This window comes from Mustela putorius, unplaced genomic scaffold (genome assembly GCF_011764305.1).
Source record: "Mustela putorius furo isolate JIRA1106 unplaced genomic scaffold, ASM1176430v1.1 tig00003853_pilon_pilon_pilon, whole genome shotgun sequence".
Classification (NCBI taxonomy): Eukaryota; Metazoa; Chordata; class Mammalia; order Carnivora; family Mustelidae; genus Mustela; species Mustela putorius.
The window spans coordinates 53419449-53433398 of record NW_025422005.1 but is presented as its reverse complement, the minus strand read 5'-3'; the positions used below and the strand labels follow the sequence as shown (position 1 = coordinate 53433398).

General features: G+C 42.2%; 1 protein-coding gene across 9 annotated transcripts in view; it reads right to left on the bottom strand.

Moving 5' to 3' along the window:
• The window catches only part of LEPR (leptin receptor), a 119347-nt gene that overhangs the window by 84084 nt on the left and 21313 nt on the right, over positions 1 to 13950 (bottom strand). For 3 of the 9 annotated variants that reach the window (XM_045064678.1, XM_013061661.2, XM_004762949.3), the window contains exon 1: positions 4685 to 5040. The gene's annotated coding sequence lies outside the window, so the exon portion shown is untranslated. Of the gene's footprint in view, positions 1 to 4303; positions 4349 to 4684; positions 5041 to 7617; positions 7706 to 10599; positions 10748 to 13950 lie in introns of those variants that run through there. The other 6 variants (XM_045064676.1, XM_013061662.2, XM_013061660.2 and 3 more) reach the window with 4 other exon arrangements.

Genomic DNA, 13950 nt, shown 5'->3' with positions numbered 1-13950 from the left:
CCTTATATTCTAATCAAAATAAGAAAGGAAAAAAATAATAAGTGAGAAGTCATATAGTATGTTAATGGGTGATAAGCACTATGCGGAAAAGCAAAGGAAAGGGAAAGAAGTGTATTGCAAGGTTAGAGGATGTGTGATTTTAAATGTGATAATCAGAGTAGGCTTCATTGAAAAAGAAGTGTTTGAACATTTCAAGTGTATTCCAGGCACACAAAGGTCGTCTCTGATACAGTCAAGGAATCGCAAGATCAGTGAGAAGAACAGTAGGCAATGAGATCAGATAGGTAAAGTGCATAGGAGAAAAGATCAGGTAGGGTCTTGTAGGTGATCCTAAGAACTTTGGTTTTTAGTCCATATGAACTAGAAAGCTTTTGGAGTTTTTGAAGCAGAAAGGTGACATGATTTGACATATGCAGTAAAAGGAGAGCTCAGATTGCAGGTGTGAGAATAGATTATAGAAGACAAAGGATAAAGGCAGGGAGACCGGTTACAGGGTCCTTGCAATAATTCATGTGGGATAAAATGGCAGCTCAGACCAGGGTGGCAGCCATGGAAGTGATGAGAAGTAATTATATTCTGGGTCGATAAGAGAAAACAAAGAGGATTTCCTGACATGGTACACCTCAGGTATGAGGGAATGGGAGAAACTAAGATGACGCCAAGGTTTGGGGCCAGAGCAACTGAAAGGTGGCTGGAGGTGAAGAAGACAGCAGATAGAGTAGACTTGGGCAAGATGAAGATTCTGTTGGGGTATGTACTCACCAAATGAAAATGGTGAATAGGCAGCTGATACAAAGGCCTGAGGTCAGGGAGAGAAGTTCAGGCATGAGCTCTATCATTTCTGAGTCATCAGTATACAATGGTAAAGATCAAAGAGAAAAAATAAAGAGACTGTATGAAATCATCAGAGTATACAGAGAAAAGAGCTCCTGAGGACTACATCTTAAGGCACTGGAAGAGTAAAACCTCTCAGAGAAGCTCCTGATTGGCAAAGGAGACAGGAGCGGCCAGCAAAGAAAGAGGGAAACCAAGCATCCTTGGTGTCCTGGAGGTCAGTAAGGAAGGCGTACCCTGAGCAGACAGTAATAACGGCGACGATGCTACCAACAGGTGAAGTAAGATCAACACTGACGACTAACTACTGGAATTGGAAAGGTGATGTCACTGGTGACCAGGACAGGGGTAGTTTTGGCAGAGTACTGAAATGGGCTTAAGAGATAATGTAGGGGCGCCTGGGTGGCTCAGTTGTTTAAGAGCCTGCCTTTGGCTCAGGTCCTGATCCCAGGGTCCTGGATCAAGTCCCACGTCGGGCTCCCTGCTCAACGTGGAGCCTGCTTCTCAATCTGCCCCTCTCCCTCACCTCATTCATGCTCTCGCTTTCTCTCAAATAAATAAAATCTTAAAAACAAACAAACAAGAAAATAATGTGAAGAGATATACTGTAGAAGTGAATACAGACAACTCTTCAAAAGATTTTGCTTTAAAGCAGAGTGAAGAAATGGCTTCAGCTCACAAACACGAATGCAACAAAATCTGAAAGAATGCCTTTTAATTTCAAATAACATTTTTTAAGGTAAAACCAAACTTGTGATCAAGAAGGAATAAGCAAGGGACACCTGGGTGGCTCAGTTGGTTAAGCAGCTGCCTTCGGCTCAGGTCGTGATCCCAGCGTCCTGGGATCGAGTCCCACATCGGGTTCCTTGCTCGGCGGGGAGCCTGCTTCTCCCTCTGCCTCTGCCTGCCATTCTGTCTGCCTGTGCTTGCTCTCTCCCTCTCTCTCTCTCTGATAAATAAATAAAATCTTAAAAAAAAAAAAAAAAGAAGGAATAAGCAAGAGGTCTCTAGTTACTGGCATGTTCTCTTACTGGTGTGGTGAATAATAGGGTATTTACCTTATATTTGTCTGTTATAATCCTTTGCTATTATTATTTGTCAACCAGCATATTTATTTTATGTACCTCTCCTCTCTCTATATGTCATATATGTATATATATATATATATATATATGTTCAAAGGGTTATAAAAATTCAAGATTAATAAGATCAAGTTCATGAAAAGACGGCAGATAATATCACTATCGCATCACAAAAAGTTTTAATAAAAAGTATGTGAGAAGGAATATTCCAGATTATAAACAGACCAAATTTGAATTGAAATTCCAAAAGGTTACATGTACTAAGTCTGGCCAGTACGTGAACATTTGCGCCTTTCTGTTTTAATTAAAAGTGGAATTCGTAAATCACATAAAATCTCAAGAATGAGAGGAGACCGTAAGCCCTTTTCTTCATTTTTAACTCCACGGGATATGTTTTTTTAGTATGTGTGCTTGGTTCTCAGTATGAAAACGCAGTACAGTATCTGCCAAGACAATTTTTTTTCTGGATATTTTAAGTTTTATTTCCCAGGTCCACACAGATATTGCACTTCACAAATAAAAACCATTTGATGATATAATAGTGATCTAAGTATGAAGACATGACTGTTTTTTGGGCTTGGGTTTTTTTTTTTCTTTTCTTTAGGTAAATTCATTACAAAAGAGAAGCAGAGTTTTGGCCAGCCATGGTGATGCTCCCAAGCCATGAATGAATCAGGGGTAGACCCTGAGCAATCAGATTCATCTGTTGTTTTCCAAAAACCCCTAGAAGGCAGGGTATTTGAGTTTTTCTACTCTCTGTGATTCACCAACTAATTTACTTAACTCCTTGAGCATCAGTTTCAAAGGAGCTGATCACCTGCTTCACCAGAGAATATGAGGCAAGATAATGCCTCAGTGAGTAAGGACACTTGCAGCCCAAAGCGGAAAAGGCCATGGAAATGAGGGAATGTGTTCACAAAAGAGTACTGTACTTGAAATCCACTCCACTCTCCCAAACTACACACACAGCACAGGCTAGGTGGGAACGCATTATTTTATTTTATATCAAAGCCACCAAGAAGATCCAGAAATACTTCTAAAACCTATATCCTAACTACTGATGACTGTGACTCAAATAATTTTAAGTTGTAAGTAACAACAAAAGCCATTCTAACATCCTCTGTCTGCCAACAAACCAACAGTTGTTTGTTTTTTATCAAAAATAAACAAAAGGTAAAAAAAATAAAATAAACAAAAGGTTCACTGACCCTTTGGGGCACACACTTCTTGTACAAATTTTTGCGGGGGTCAATTCCTTATTTCTGGTTTATCTGCTTCACCTCTGCTATTTTCTGGGCTTCATTCCAAGACCGCTAAAATGCATTACTAAAATGGGCATCTCTGGTTTTGAGCTTAATTTCAGAGGCTTTGAAATGGTCTGAAACCATTTTTTAAAATATTTTGCACACAACTATGCTAAAAAGTAACACATGTTGGTCAAGATCAGTAATTGATAGGAAAGGTACAATTTCTGTTTTCCTCCAAAACAATTTTTATTTCCTCCAAATACACAGTACTGAGAGAGAATTAAGTGCTGTGCTAAAGCCATGTGTTTGTGTTGTAGTGTTGCAAATATTGGCTGAAAGTTGAACATAATTCCTTAAGGCAAAGTAAGATATGATCTAAATATTCACATATAAACTACACATTTCTGAACTCTTTTATAAGCATTTTTCTCTTTAATTTCTGGTTGGAAAACCCTAAAGACACAAGTCATAAAGGCATACAAAACAAAATGCTGAGATCAAAATAGATTTTTAAAGTGTCATGAAATCATGAACCTAGCAATGTTTGCAACATGTTAAAGAGTTATAGAATTATACATTTTTAAGTTGGGAAGCATCTTAAATATTATTAAGAGGCCCCCAGGATCCAACCCTCCAATCGGACAAATGAGGAAAATGAGACCCAGAGAGGTTAAGCTAACCCCAGCTGTCATGGATAATAAATGGCAAAATCATGCCAAAATCCAGATATTCCGACTGCAAATCCAGAGCTCTGAAAGAGCATTTCTTTCAATATACTTTAATACTTACGGAAATACATGTTAACACAGGGCACTCCGGGCAGACCCTCAATAGAAGGAACTCTTACAGCTCATCTGTTTGCAAACACAAGTCCTCGAAATAGCACTGGCAACAACTAGTTTCTAAGGGGGCTTCACCATACCTGGGGTTTCCACTGACTCCTCGGTTAGGTCTAGTTTTCTCACCTCTACGAATCCCTTTAACCAATGCTTTGGATTCGTTCTTTTGTTTTTCACATTTCTTTGGGGTAGAACGGGAGAGGGTGAAAAAGAGAAGCTGAGATTTTAACCACCCCTGCAGCGCGAGTTTGTTCTCGCCTCAGCCAAACCAACAAGTGTTTCCCCGAGCCCCAGGGCTTACTGGTTTACGTCGCAGTCCCTTCAGTTTCCAAAGTAGGAAGGAGACCTGAAAAAGAAGTTGGCTGCGGGGCGCGTCGCTTCGGGGGCACAGGCAGGTGCGCGCCCGGGTGCGGCCGGCTGCGGTCAGACGCGCGCCCCTATCCTCCTCGCCCCGGGAGCCTCCCGACCCCCGGGCCGGGAGACCGAGAGGCCCCGCCGCCCCTCCCGCCACCCCCGAGCGCTGACCCCTCCGGTGGACCCGCGGGGTCGTCCCCGGACTCCCGGTCCCCCCGTGGCCCGCGGGCTCCGCGCCCGCCGAGCGCGCTCCAGCGCCCCGCTCCTCCAGCTGCCGAGAGCGGGAAAGGGGGCAGTAAGGGATGGAGGAGAGAGAAGCGGGTCCCACCTCGTTGCCGGGGTTCAACCCACAGGGAAGACAAGAGATGGCGGCGGCGCGGGGGCTCCGACACCTGCGTCGCTCGCGCGGGGCGGGCCGAGGGCTCTATGGGCCGTGGGCTCTGCGGTGGGGCGGCTCCGAACTCCTCGCGGGAGGTGCTGGCAACTCTCCGGAGAGCCGAGCGCGGCGCAGTGTGGGGAGGAGGGGCAGGGGGAGCGCGTGGGGTGGGGAGAAGGGAGGGAAGAGCCCGTAGCCGCACGCGCGCGCCCCCCCGCCCTCGGCGACCGCTCCTGGCCGCAGCAGAGGACCCCAGCGCCCAGGGCGACCACACAGGTGACCATGGGGAACGCTGCTGCGCGTGGCCGCGGGCCTGGCTTCTCCCGCGAAGGAGGACGGACCCTTGCCGGCGGGGAGGCAGAGAGCCCAGAGGATCCCAGCAGGAAGGCGGCGTCGCTGCTTCAGACAGCTGTCAGCTACAGCGCACCCACCTCGCCGCGGGTGGTTCTCAGACCCTGGGCTAGGCACTGGGGTTCCCTCTCCTCCCACTCCCAGACTTCCAGGCCTCTGCTGCATCACGGGCGCAAAATGCTACTATAAAGATTGCAATAATTGACAGGTGTGGAAAAGGAAAAGGAAAGCAAATTGGCAAAGACTCTGTCACCAAGTCACCAACTCACCAAGGATGTTTCAGCCAAGCGTGTGGGTCATGTTTGTCAGGAAGGCTGAAGATGCACTCATGTATCTAAAAGACCATTTACTTCTCTTTCAGTCCTAACACCACTGAATTTCAGGACGACACAAACAAAATCTGTCCTTGAACAGATTCCAACCCCTGATAGACACCCAAAGTGTTCACTCACTAATCTGTGTATTAATATACTCTTTATTGAGGACCTACTGTGTGTCAGACAAATGCGAGGTACAATTACCATGTTCCTTGAACTTGGAGTAAGAACAGACAAGCCAGTGTTCATAAAATTACCAATTATGACAGGTGACATGGAGGAAACCAAGGGGGAAAAGAAAAATAAAGGGGAGTGGACATACTCCAGATTGGGTGATGGTTAATTTTCAAAGGTCTCTAGAAATGAACTTGCCTAATGCCCTCATAATGTGCATCATAGGAAGAGGCAAAGAGAGAAAGTAGCCCAGAGATGTGCATAGGGCCAGAAGCAATGTGTCTTCGCTCCCTGGCCCAACCACTTTGTCAATTTGTGGAACTTTGTAAATGGAACTTTTCACCCATAGGCATTTCCTCTCAGAACCAATGGTACTTTTACAAAGAGCATTTAGATCTCCAGACCACTTGTTGAGACCAATTCATTCAGAAATTTCATATTTGTGCCCTGAGTGGACTTTCTGGGGCATCTGTGGCTAGAAGCACTAACCTTTGAGTTTCATCAAACCTCAGAAAACAAATGTCTCCATTGGATAGAATTGGAGTAGAGATACGGACTTTCCAAAAATTGTTATAAAACAGCACAACAGAATCCTTAATTAGTCTGTATGAACGAGCTTATTGGTTTCCTACAGCTGCCTTAACAAATGCTTAAAAAAAATTTTTTTCTGTCCCTGTTCTGAAGGCAGAAGTCTAAATTAAGTGTCATCAGGCCTGCACTCCTTCCTCAAGATTATGAGGGAACCCTCCCCTGCCTGGAGCAGCTTCTGGAGGCTCCAGGAATCTGTTGGGTTATGGCTGCATCGCTCCACCCTCTGCATGTGTCTTCCTATGGCCTTCTCCTCCATGTGTCATCTTCTCTGTCTCCTACAAGGACACTTGTTATCAGATTTAGACACCACCCAAATAATCCAAAATGATCTCAGCCCAAGATCCTTAGTTGCATCTGCAAAGACCCTTTTTCCAAAAAGGTCACATTAACAGGCTCTGGGATTTAGAATGTGGGAAGCCACCATCCAACACACTAAAGCTAGCATACCAATAGGGACCAAAATCGTCGTCTATTGGGGTATCAGGGTACCGCTTCAGCACTGTTATACAAACCATATTGACACTAAGTATAAGTTATCATTTCATTGTGGGCTACTAAAAACAGGTATCATTAAACCTGAGCATTATGAGGAATAACTGCCATAAGGAAAAAAAGTGCAGAACCCCAAGCTGGAAGTTCATGTTTGAGTCCCAGGTGATACTTGAAGGCCAACCATGGGTCTTCAGCAGCCACCATCATTAAACGAATACAGAAACATACCTCACATGCATAGTTATGGGTTTCTGATAATGTGATCCAACACCAAATGTCTGCTAGGCACCAGGCTCTGAGTCTGGGGCTCCTAGGGAGCTTTCATTCTAGGTTAGGGAACAACTTTGAATCTCACTCTCTGCACAATGCCTGCTGCATATCTGAGGTCTGATAAAGAGCTGTTAAATGAGTAGATGGGTATAAATAAATCATCACCAATCAGCTAGGCAATTACTACCCCATTGAAAAATATCTCTATAATAAGAAGATAGGATTTATCAGAGCAAAACAGATTAACACGCTGACTCATTCAGTATTTTCTTGAGTGAAGGAAAAGTCTCCAAAAGGAAAACTTTGATTTGAAAAAGAAAATAATGAGATACCTACCTTTTTCTTCTTCTCCCTTTTTTTTTTCTGAATCAATAATTGCCTATTTACACAGATACAGGTCCTGCTGGGAACAATCAATCATGACTGAAATTATAGTTACTTGAAGTGAATAAAATATTTTGTTTAAGTATTTGGTTGATACATTCAAAAGCATAAACATTATTCAATTGGTAATTTCATGATACTGAAGCGTCATTTCTTGAAACTCTTGCAATGATTTCAATGACTCCACTTTCTCCTGGTTCACTTCTTCCCTCTTTGACGTTCCTTCTTACTTTTCCATTCTTACAATTTTAGACGATCAACCAATATATTAAAAATTACCAAACTGATTTTCATTCTTGGGCTTACTTGAGTCATAGGCCCATCCCTGAACCAGTCATGGTGTCCAGTGAGTTGGAATATGATGACCGTCCAGGTATGAGTCACTGGTGTGCTCCTGGAAAATATGATTGAGAGGAGAGTTGATCTCACCCTAACCAAATAACTTAGAGTGGGGAAAGTGGGATCCCAAAAGAGTACTAGGGTGCTCTTACTTAAAAAAAGTAGGCAAGAAAGCATAGATATCCACTGCAATAGACACTTAAAAAGGTTTGTTGTTAATTGAATGTGGTTTTGGTTTTTTTAAAGATTTTACTTATTTTTTTTTCACAGACAGAGATCACAAGTAGGCAGAGGAGTGGGGGGGTGGGAAGCAGGCCCGCTGAGCAGAAAGCCTGATGCAGGGCTCGATGCGGGGCTCTATGGGGCGCTCAATCCCATGACCGACCGCAGGATCACAACCTGAGCCCCACAGGATCACGACCTGAGCTGAAGGCAGAGGCTTTAACCCACCAAGCCACCCAGGTGCCCTCTGAATGTAGTTTTAATTAAAATATCACTTCGTCCTTTCTATGGTGTTCTAAGTGTTTTCCATAAAGTTTTTAGAAATGAATTGATAATTATAACTATTGATTACATGTCTAATTACCACACAAATCTTTAGAATTTACTTTTATAAAAGACTGAAAAATGTTTTCGTATGCATCCAAAGTTATATAGCAAGCATGTGGATTCTGGAATCAGACTGCCTTAGTTGTCTGTTTGTTTGTTTGTTCCTTTTTAGCACATTAATTATGAGAACAGTTTCTCTATCCTCTGTCTCAGCATCCTTTACTGCAAAATGGAGTTCTTAATAATTACCCCTCTGAAATGCCATGCAATGTAATGAGATAATAACTATGCCTTAATAATAGGACTTCTTCCCTAGAACTCTCTGACATTTATTTATCATTCATCTCAGTTAGCTTTCACAGCATCTCTAGAAACTGATCATTTATTCTTCTCTTAATAAATAGTCAGTATCTATTATGTATCAGGTACAACTACCATAATAAACAGCATGGGTCCTTTATGCCCTGGAGGAGTCAAGTGAGGATTCCCATAGTTCAACCAGGTTGGGGTAGGGCACTCTATACAGGGGAACCAAGGATGGAAGGAAAAGCACAGAGGAGAGAAGCCTTAGTAGCTTTGGGGACTGCCAGTATCAGAGCCCTGCGTGATGTTGAGATAAGAATACCTAAAAAGTACACAGCAGTCTAATAGAAGAACTCTGAAGGTCATGTGGATTTTGAAGGCCATTTGGACTTTCACCTCTATGCACAAAGAAACATTGAACACTTTTAGACTCAAGAATTGTCTTCAGGGCACCTGGGTGGCTCAGTCGGTTGAGTGTATGCTTTTGGCTTGGGTCATGGTCCCAGGGTCCTAAGATCATGCCCCACATCAGGCTCCCTGCTCAGCGGGGAGTCTGCTTCTCCCTCTACTGCTCCCCCTGCTTGTGCTCTCTCTCTCTCTCTCAAATAAACAAATAAAATCTTCAAAAAGAATTGTTTTCAAATTCGTAGGAAACCACATCCTGGGTGTGTGAAGAGATAGATGTAGAGCCAGGGATAACAGTTAAGAAAGTAGGCAAACCATAATGTGCAACTAAATTGAATGCGGGTTGTTTAGAGCATCAATTCTGATTCCGGAGTGCTGGGGTGGGCCCTGGACTCTGCATGTCTAATAAGCTCCCAGGTGATGGCAATGCTGCTGGTCCCCAGCAACGCAACAGACTACCTAACTACTGTCAGTGCTGTCTCCCAACAAAAAGACATTTAAATCTAGTGCACATCCAACTTTCGAATCCCCATGGAGAAATAATTTGCAGCTCATACAGCTGTTATGACTAACTGAAGAACTCTTGTGTATAACAAGCCAGTATGATAGAAATATTTTATCTTGATTCTTCAGGTATCTCTGAGAACAAGGCCCTTTAAAGCGTGAATATCCAAAGGAAAATTATTAGGTTATCTAATAATGAGGTGGTTACGAGTTGTGGCGAGTGGAGGAAGTGTAATACAGGGTACTATGATGGTCTTTCTGATGTTGTCAACTTGACTCAGCTATCATCCCCAGTTACACGAACAAACACTAATCGAAGCGTTGCTATGAAGATATTCTGTAGATGTGATTAAAATCTATAATCAATTGATTTTGAGTAAGAGAGATTATCCCAAATAGCCAGGGAGAGCCTGGTTCAGTCTGCTGAAAGCCAAAAAAGCAGTTGAGTCTTCCCTGAAGAAGGAGGAAACCCCACCTGTGGACAGAAGCCTCAGCCCATGGCCAAGTGCTCTAGTCTGCCTCCCCTGACAGTTTGCTTTATGGATTTTAATACTCTTTTTTTTTTTAAGATTTTATTTATTCATTTGAGAGAGAAAGAAAGCATAAGCAGAAAGAGGAGGGGCAGAGAGGAAGAGGGACAAGCCCCGACATGGGGCTCGATCCCAGGACCCTGAGACCATGACCTGAGCCAAAGGCAGATGCCCAACCAACTGAGCCACACAGGGACCCCTGCTTTATGGATTTTAGCTAGGCACATCTAAAAGTTACATAGGCAGTCCTAGGCAGTCCCTATGTTACATAGGTCTTGCAATAAATATCTTACTATATATCTCCTACTGGTTCTCCTCCTCCAGTTGGACCCCAAAAGATTTTGGCAACAAAAGCCAGGGTGCTACTATAACAAAGACCCAAAAATGTGGTAATGGTGTTAGACATGGGCAACTGGCAGAAACTGGAAGAATTTTGAGTAACACAATGGAAAACGCCTATCCTGTCTTAAATAGACGATTAGTAGAAATATGGTGGTTAACAACTCTGCTAGCGAGGACACGGAAGGAAGTGAGGAGCACGATTTCAGGAATTCGAAGAAGGGAGAGCTTTGTTACATAGTGGAGGAAAGCTTACCAGAATTGTGCCAGGCAGTCATGTAGAAAGCATAAGCTGTATACAAGTAAACTGGACACATACCTGAGGAGATTTCCAAGTGTTGAAGAGGTATTCTGGCTACTTCCTGCCGCCGACAGCAAAATGTAAGAAGAAATAAATTGAAGAAAGAATTCTCAAACAAAAAGCAACCAGGGCTTGATGATTGGGAAATTCTTGGCTCATCAAGTCTCTGAAGGGTATAAACATGGACGGCTTTACTACCAAGAAAGCATGCTGTCGAGAAAAAGCCAAGTATATGGCTGGTCAACCTTTCACTAATACTTAAGAAAGATTTTAAAAATCAGAGTATTCAGTCACACAAAGGCTCTTTGAAGAAATCAAGTATCTGACTCATAAATTCCCTCATACCTCCCAAATAGAAATGGAATTATTTAGGGAGAATCAATGGATAAGCCCCTTTTCTTCTGGACTGAATTCCTTTTAACATACACAGGACATCTATAGGGTTTTCAAAAACTCGATACTGGTAGAAATACTGCCATTTGGGATTTAAAGGGATAGAGTACAGAACAAAGAAAGCTTTTGGACCCCCAAATTCTACATACAGAAAATAGGCTGATAAAACCACACAGCTTGTACTCTAAAACAGACAAAGTCTTGGGGCCCATCATAGACCTAATGAATAAAAGCCTCTGGAGGTGGGGAAACAACTCTGTGTTTTAATAGGCATGCCTAGGGAACTGGGAAATCATTAGCTTTTGGAGAAAGGCAAGAATGATAGTTTACTTCAAACACTGGGAAGACAATCAAGAAGAAGATGTGGTAGATTTTTCTATACAGCCCCTGTAAACCCAGCTAATGAATGGAAAGCACAGGCAGCCAGATTTAAGCCCAGTCAAAGGAATCCCTTGCTAGCTGCCATAGTCATTAGAAGTGGAATGGGCTACCAGGTGAGACAATGAGTTCTTCATCAGGTGATTTTTTTTAAATTTAGACTAAAGGACTGGCCAACAGGAATATTGCAGGACAACACTGGGTAGGAAAGAGATTAGATCAGAATGATGGTAATTAGGGCTGCACCATATCAAACCATCTATGGTTTGGAGGTGCAACTTCAGAGTATTTCCATGAAGAGGGTTTGGGCTGTAAATTACAAGTTCCGTAATAAAAACGTTACCTATTATCCACAGAGAGCTGACTGACCATTCACAGAGCGTGAGCAATGTTTTTCCTCCAGAAGTGAGGATTGCCTTTATTTATTTTGCCTGCATCTATTTTCTATTGTAATAAATAAATAAGTACATAGAACGTGTATGTCTGTGGGTCTTATTTTCAAGACAGTTGGGATGAAACAGTAAATGTGAAACCGGAAAATTAATTGATGTGGATTCTTATTTAAACATACATACGCAGGGGCACCTGGGTGGCTCAGTGAGTTAAAGCCTCTGCCTTCGGCTCAGGTCCTGATCCCAGGGTCCTGGGATTGAGCCCAGCATCAGGCTCTCTGCTCAGAAGGGAACCTGCTCCCCACCCCCCTCTGCCTGTCTCTCTGCCTATTTGTGATCTCTGTCAAATAAATGAATAAAATCTTTAAAAAATAAATAAATAAAACTTTAAAAAAGTAAACATACATATGCAGCTTTGATTTTAATTAGTTCAGTTAAGCAGCCAAAGAACTACTAGGTAATTTGATCGTTTGCACCATATAGGCTCTGCTGTGATTTTCAGATTAACTGCATATGAATCCTTTAAGTCTAGGGTCCCAGTCCTCTGCAGGAGCCATTAGTGCCTCTGGGTATAGGGGTATTTAGCAAAGTTGTCTTGATGTTGACAGACGTTATATTCCACACCCCATTAGTAATGCCAAAGAGGTAGGGAATACACTGAGAGGTGAAAGGACATTATTATGATCGTCTAAGAACTACAGGAGATTACTCAAATGTTAAAATTTCATGAGAGTAATTTGAGATGATTTGGTTAGCATAGTCCTAAAAAGCACCATTTTGCTTGGTTTTTTTATTTTGTGATCTCCCTGTTGCTACAATTGCTCTGATTTTCATGGTTTTGGAAGGGAAACTAATGAAGTCACAAAAACAGAATCTCAGTATATGTGATGAGGCTTCGTGAAATGGATACAGAGGCATTTGGATCTAACAATAAGAGAGCTCTATTTGCAAACCGAAAAGGTGCTATAGGAAAAAACAGTTCATTGATACAATCATCAATATTTGATTATAATAAATTGTATTAGTCATATAAACAATATAACTGCTTCATTAAATAACGGTTTCTGAGACCGAAGTAAACTTTAGAAGAGAAGACCTTTTACATGAGGGTGTTGGGGGTCACTTGACATGCCATTTACAGATAATAAGTAGGCCAACTTATTTGCGTAAATGGTAGCCAGTACCTCTGCCTACACCAGAAATACATTAAACAATGGGAAGTTTAGAGCAGATAATGTAAAAGCTGATTTAATGAAAGCCTAAATTGAAATTTTTCTACATTAAATACAAATGGTACACTTAAAATATGATTTTCTACAGGTTTTAGCAATTCAAAGTTAAATGAAATAGGAAAAAGCAATGGGAAAAAAAAAAAAAAACTTTAAAAATGTAGAAAGGAGGGGCACCTGAGTGATTCAGTTGGTCAAACGTGTGACTTCTAATTTTGGCTCAGGTCATACATATCTCAGGGCGGCAAGATCAGCCCTGTGTTGGCTCCACGCTGGGGGTGGAGTCTGCTTGAGATCCTCTCCCTCTGCCCCTCCGCCCCATCACTCATGCACTCTTGTTCTCTCCCTCTTTAAATAAAAAAAAAAATTTAGGAAGGAAACTAAAGAACAAATAAAGAAAACCTGAGTTTCCAAATATTTAATAAACAAGATAATTAGTATCAACTAATGAAGTATGACCATCATAAATGCTAGCAAGTTCATCCTTAAGTGTGTGATAGTCAAAATTCCTCTTATTCAAATGCTATCTCCAGGCCCAGAGTTTAATCCAAAATTTCCAGAAGACATAGTTTCTTTTTCCTTTCTTTCTTTTTTCTTTGTGTGTGTGTGTGTTCCAATAAAACTTTATTTACAAAACTAAGCAAGGGAGGGCTAGATTTCATCCATGTGCCATAGTTTGCTGACCCCTGGAAGAGACAATGCACTTTTTTTTTTTTAATTTTATTTATTTATTTGACACGGAGAGAGAGAGACAATGAGAGAAGAATACAAGCAAAGGGAGTAGGAGAAGGAGAAGCAGGCTTCCTGCTGAGCAGGGAGCCCCTTGCGGAGCTGGAGCCCAATATGGGGCTCAATTCCAGGACCCTGGGATCATGACCTGAGCTAAAGGCAGACACTTAACTGACTGAGCCACCAAGTGCCCCCAGAAGACATAGTTTCTATAATCCCCATTATATAATATTCTCAATGAAGTTGCT